The following is a 6,758-nucleotide window of genomic DNA, read 5'->3' as shown; positions in this document are numbered from 1 at the left end:
AACCATTTTCATGCCTAAAGGACATGGGTTGAGAGTATTTGCATTACCAGAACATTTGCTGACTGAGTTTCCTTGAAATTAGATTGGATGAAAAATAACTTTCAGAATCTTCTCTTATTATGTAAAACTGCACAATATTTGTACTGTAACATGTATATGAAGAAAAACCAAGATTGTAAGTTTGATCTTCAACTGGAGATCAAACTTACTACCCTCTGATTATTTCTCAGGATTCAGAATAAGATCTATACAGTTAGAAAAAGGGAGCCAAAAGCAGCTGAGGGGATTTTTTTTTTTTTTTAATTTGGTGGGGCTGCCGGTGGTAGGATGGGGGAGGGTTTGGTATAGAAAATTTTAGTGGAAATAATTTTAGCTTTGGAGTCAAAAACTACAAGCCTCAAATTCCATTTCCATCACTGTGTGGTCGTGGGCAGTTCTGTTATTTTTCTGAGCCTCAATTTCTTCTATCAACCTATTAAATGGAAAAATAAGAGGGTGCCTATGTATAGTTGTGCGTACTGAATTCGCACACATCCAGGGCATGCAGTAGCGTTTAGCCGAGGTATTGCAGGAGTAATACAGGCATAGTAGAATTGTGGTAAGGAGTCATCCTCATGGGGCAATTGAATCATGATACTCTCAAAACCTTAAATTCCTCCCCATTTCCTATTAAAGAGATTTCAAACTCATATTTGGCAATAGTATCCTATGATTAAATAAAAACTACTTTTTGGGATTTCCCCTCTGTTTTATTCCTTTTCAATAATACTTTTCTTCAGTTTAATAATATTCTCAGTACCCACTACACTCTTTTCTATTTCTGTGTTTCTCTTTGTGATGTTTTCACGTTCCTGGAATTCCCTGCTTTTCCATATTTACTTATACCCCAAACCTACTGGTTCTTCCAAGTTGAACCCAAAGTCCGCCTATTCCATTAAGCCTTCCCTGATTCTCCCTTCCCTGACTGAAAAACATCTTTCTTTCACCAATTTGCCCAGCATTGTTCCTGCATCTGCCTCCACCTGAGTCTTCTGCCTTGGGCTACTGGTTTTATTTACATGTCTTATCCTCCCTTTCCCACTAGGAGCAGGACGGAAACAAGATCCACATGTGCATTACCATTGTATTCCTCACAACACTGAGCACAGGGCTGTGCATAGTTGGTGTGCTGGATTACCTAGGGTCAACTTGGCATCACTGCTACCCCTCTCTAAGGTCTCCACTGCAGGAGAAGCTGAGAACGACATTTCCCAGAAACCCATTGCAATGAGAAGCACGTGCACAAGATTTGGAAGAGAAAGGGGTCATTATTTTCTGGAAGCGGCTGCAGGCACATGACCAAGATAGAAGGTTTGAAGCAGTTTCCAGGTGAGCTTCCCGAAAATCACCTGCATCACTCCTGCAGACTGAGAGGTCAGAGGGAATCTCCCAGAGGTTAATTTCAGGTGTCTTTTGTGCAAACTCTTGAGAACCTCATAGTGCAAAGGCTGAGATTGTTGCTGACAGCCTTCTTCACCTTGTTTTCTGCAGCCTTCTAACCATTGGGTAAGCCTCTAATTCCCTGCATTGAAAATATTCATACTTGGAATATATTGAGAGGCTTCTGCTTTCATGCCTAATCCCTGACTGACTTGTTCAATAAATATTTGGAGAATGAATGAAAAATAATTCCATCATATTAAAAAGTCAGTAGATATTCCACTGATATTTATCATTCAAGGGGAAGGGGCTAATACTAATTGTGAGTCATGTGGCAGGCAGTTTCCTATGCATTATTTACCACCTTCCAGTAATCTTGATAGATCACTATTATTGTCTCATTTTATACATGAGGATATGGAAAAACGAGAATCAAACAGATACACCAACTCACAAAGCATTGCCTTAACGTTCTACCATGTTACCTTAGTGTACGTCAACTTAGTGTATGCTTTTGTGGATAATCACAAGCAATTTCAAGGGCCATTTGAAACCCAATATTAGCCACATTTTTCAGTTTTTCCTACCCACCAAGAGCAATAAATCCTGAGTTCCTCTCAATTATACCACTGAATGGACTACCTATAGCCAATGAATTCAATTAAAATATTTGAGTCTTTTTTTCAATTATTTAGATATTATATACTTAACTATTGCTAAGAATGAGCATTTTTTATGGCAGGTGAAATGGCAATGGTAGAAATAATTTTTTTAATATCTAAAATTTGGGGTGAAGTGGATTTAAGAACTCAAAATGGAAAGGACATTGTATCATAAAAGACCAAGCAATATACATTACCAGTTATAGTTTAGTCACCCACTAAAATCTGTTTAGCTCCTTTGGAACGTGTCCAGTAACTACTTCTCCTTGACCTTATGTAAATGCTGAAGACTTTGATTCTAAATACAATCACCTGAAATACTTTTTAAAGAGTTATTGTTCATTACAAAGTATGCAGAATGTTTCAGAGAACATAATTACTTGTGTGCTTATAAACATTATAGTCATTCAATAATTTTCTATATTTAACAATAAAGTTAATTTATATATTTGATTTAAAAAGGAAATAGAAAAAATTATCAAAAAATATAGTGGTAGGAAAATGTAAAATATGTAGTAATATATTTTAGAAAAAATCTCATTCCAAAAGGATTAATGTTCATGAGTTAATATTTAACATTTTGCTAGAAAATTGGTAATCCCACAAAAAGATTAAAATACCTAGGAATATAGCTAACTGGGGAAGTGAATTATCTGCAGTAAGAATTACAAAACACTGCTGAAAGAAATCAGAAATGACACAAATAAAAAAATTCCATGCTCATGGATAAGAAGAATCAATATTGCTATATTGGCCATACTGCCCAAACCAATTTACAGATTCAATGCTATTACTATCAAACTACCACCGTCATTTTGCACAGAATTAGAAAAAACTATTCTAACATTCAAATGGAACCAAAAAAGAGCCTAAATAGCCAAAGCAATCCTAAGCAAAAAGAACAGAGGCATCGCACTACCTGATTTCAAACTATACTACAAGGCTACAGTAGCCAAAACAGCATGGTACTGGTACAAAAACAGACACATAGACCTAGAGAACCCAGAAATAAAGCTGCACACCTACAACCCTCTGACATTCAACAAAGTCAAAGATAACATGCAATAGAGAAAGAAGTCCCTATTCAATAAATGGTTTTGGGATAAGTGGCTAGCCATATATAGAAGATGGCGGAAGATTGAAACTGAACCCCTTCTTTCATCATATACAAAAATCAACTCAAAAATGGAATAACGACTTAAATGTAAGACCTAAAACTATAAAAACCCTAGGAAAAAAAATCTAAGAAATACCTTTCTAGACATAGGCCTTAGCAAAGATTTCATGACAAAGTCTCCAAAAGCAGTTACAACAAAAACAAAATTTGACAAGCAGGAACTAATTCAACTAAAGAGCTTCTGCACAGCAAAAGAAACTATCAACAGAGTAAACAGACAACCAACAGAATGGGAGAAAATATTTGCAAACTATGCAAACAACAAAGGTCTAATATCCAGAATCTACAAGGAACTTAAACTCAATGAGAAAAAAACAAAGAACCTCATTTAAAAAGTGGGCAAAGGACATGAAAAGACACTTCTTAAAAGAAGACATATAAGCAGCCAACTAACATGAAAAAATGCTCAACATCACTAATTAGCAGAGAGGTGCAAATTAAAACCACAATGAGATACCATCTCACATCAGTCAGAATGGCTATTACTAAAAAGTCAAAAACTAACAGATGTTGGCAAGACTATGGAGAAAAGGGAATGCCTATACACTGCTGGTGGGAGTGTAAATTAGTTCAGCCACTGTGGAAGGCAGTTTGAAGATTTCTCAAAGAACTAGAAATAGAACTACCATTTAATCCAGTAATCCCATTATAGTTACATACCCAACAGAATATAAATCATTCCACCAAAAAGACACGTGTACTGTATGTTCGTTACAGCACTGTTCACAACAGCAAAGACAGAGAATCAATGTAGGTGCCCATCAACAGTGGACTGGATAAAGAAAATGTGGTATTTATACACCATGGAATACTATGCAGCCATAAAAAAGGAATGAGATCGGCCATGCATAGTGGCTCATGCCTGTAATCCCAGCACTTTGGGAGACCAAGGTGGGTGGATCACAAGATCAGGAGATCGAGACCATCCTGGCTAACATGGTGAAACCCCGTCTCTACTAAAAATACAAAAAATTAGCCAGGTGTGGTGGTGGGCGCCTGTAGTCCCAGCTACTCGGGAGGCTGAGGCAGGAGAATGGTGTGAACCCAGGAGGCAGAGCCTGCAGTGAGCCAAGATAGCGCCACTGCACTCCAGCCTGGGTGACAGAGTGAGAATCCATCTCAAAAAAAAAAAAAAAAAAGAATGAGATCATGTCCTTTGCAGCAACACAGATGCACCTACAAGCCATTATCCTAAGCAAATTAATACAGAAATAGAAAATCAAATATCACATGTTCTCACTTATAAGTGAGTGCTAAATCTTGGTTATACACATGCATAAAAATGGGAACAATAGACACTGGGAACTCTAAAAGGAGAGAGGAAGGGAGAGGGGCAAGGCTTTAAAAACTTTCTATTTGGCACTTGGTTCACTATCTGGGTGATCAGATAAATAGAAGCTCAAACCTCAGCATCACACAATATACCCTTGAAACAAACCTGTGCATGTTCCCCCCAAATTAAAAAAAAATGAAAATATTTTTAAAATCTCATTTTTAAAAACAATATGATCAATTAAAATAACTTAAATAACTTACCAGCAAAACATATGACAATCCAGAATTAAAATATTCAGAAAGCAAGCAAGTCATCTTGTACTACCAGATTCTTTTTGAAGAATGATGTTTATAAAATGAAGAGAACCAATTTTACCTGCCTGTGCTAATGGAAAATAAGTTCAAGAAATGTCCTAGTTATAATTTTCAGTTAGCCCAACATTAACATTGCCCAGAGTTTAGTGTGACAGCCACTTTGAAGCCCTTGTAAATTCTATCACCTTGGATGAATCACAACTGATTGGTTTATCAATGCATATAATTCAGATTGTTCTGAATAAAGCTGGCTTCCCTGAAGGACCCAAGATAACTTCATGAAATAAATGTATCACATCCAGTTAATAGATGAGGCAAAGAACATTATTTATTTCAAAAGAGAAATCTTATTCTTTCGTGGTAGAGTAAAAGAAAGATTGAATACAAAATAAAATTGCTAATTAAGAAAAAGGAAAGCCACCTATACTCGTTCGCTCATGAAAAAGAAACCTAGCTCAGAAGACTGGCAGGCAAGAAACACAGTGGACTACTATGCAGGAAGGAGAATGCTAGAATAGAAAAGTTTATTTGTTCTCTGAGATCTGCTCTTATTGAAGTGGATCAAGGATGAAAATACCCAAATTTGAGTATCAGAAGACCTTCCAGTCTACCTGATGCATGAGCTCTACAGTTTTAAGAAGCAAAACTATAAAACAGTGTTAAGAAGATATATTTTCCCTCACCTCTATTTGTGATTTCCTCTATTTATCCTTAAAAGCAACTCTTACAAAAGCATAAACTTTATACATATTTGCATGGTAGGCACATTCACATATTGCTGTTGTGTTTTTCATTTTACAGGAACAAAATATGTTCATTAGTGGGAAAATAAAAAGGAACCATAGACAAGCAAAAGGCAGAAAATAGAAAACACTCAGAACTTCACTCACAGACCACTATCTTCAACTTTGTGTGCCCACTTCTAAGGCCTAATCTTTTCTTAAAAATTATTTAATTTTAAAATGCAGACATAAATACACATTTCTACATGAACATGATCATATCAAACATATTTTTTCAAATGTTATTTATTTTGAAAGAGAAACCTTATTCTTTTGTGGTAGAGTAAAAGAAAGATTGAATAGAAAATAACATTTCTAATTAAGAAAAAGAGGTCTAGGTGGCTGGCAAGATGACCAAATAGGAACAGCTCCAGTCTGCACCTCCCAGCAAGATCAAAGCAGAAGGCAGGTGATTTCTGCATTTCCAACTGAGGTACCCGGCTCATCTCACTGGGACTGGTTATACAGTGGGTGCAGCACATGGAGGGTGAGCCGAAGCACGGTGGGGCATTGCCTCACCCAGGAAGCACAAGAGGTCAGGGAACTCCCTCCCCTAGCCAAGGGAAGCAGTAAGGGACTGTGCTGTGAGGAACGGTGCATTCCAGCCCAGATACTATGGTTTTCCCACAGTCTTCACAACCCACAAACCAGGAGATTCCCTCAGGTGCCTATGCCACCAGGGCCCTAGGTTTCAAGCACAAAACTGGGTGGCCATTTGGGCAGACACCGAGCTAGCTCAGGTGGCACCTGGAATGCCAGTGAGACAGAACCATTCACTCCCATGGAAAGGGGGCTGAAGCCAGGGAGCCAAGTGGTCTAGCTCAGAGGATCCCACCCCCATGGAGCCCAGCAAGCTAAGATCCACTGGCTTGAAATTCTCACTGCCAGCACAGCAATCTGAAGTTGACCTAGGACGCTCAAGCTTGGTGGGGGGAGGGGCGTTTACCATTACTGAGGCTTCAGTAGGGGGTTTTCCCCTCACAGTGTAAACAAAGCCACCAGGAAGCTTGAACTGGGCAGAGCCCACCGCAGCTCAGCAAAGCCACTGTAACCAGACTGCCTCTCTAGATTCCTCCTCTCAGGGCAGGGCATCTCTGAAAGAAAGGCAGCAGCCCCAGTCAGGGGTTT

At 38.2% G+C, this 6,758-nt stretch overlaps 1 non-coding gene across 1 annotated transcript; it reads left to right on the top strand.

Moving 5' to 3' along the window:
- Positions 1–5,407: 5,407 nt before the first annotated feature.
- Positions 5,408–5,487, top strand: LOC115934473 (small nucleolar RNA U2-19). The gene has a single exon (XR_004070264.2). It is a non-coding gene; the product is annotated as a small nucleolar RNA U2-19 (small nucleolar RNA).
- The last annotated feature ends 1,271 nt before the right edge of the window (positions 5,488–6,758 follow it).

The sequence above is a fragment of the Gorilla gorilla genome, chromosome 3 (genome assembly GCF_029281585.2).
Source record: "Gorilla gorilla gorilla isolate KB3781 chromosome 3, NHGRI_mGorGor1-v2.1_pri, whole genome shotgun sequence".
Taxonomy (NCBI): Eukaryota; Metazoa; Chordata; class Mammalia; order Primates; family Hominidae; genus Gorilla; species Gorilla gorilla.
The sequence above is the reverse complement of the archived record's forward strand: the minus strand, read 5'-3'. Positions and strand labels throughout refer to the sequence as shown.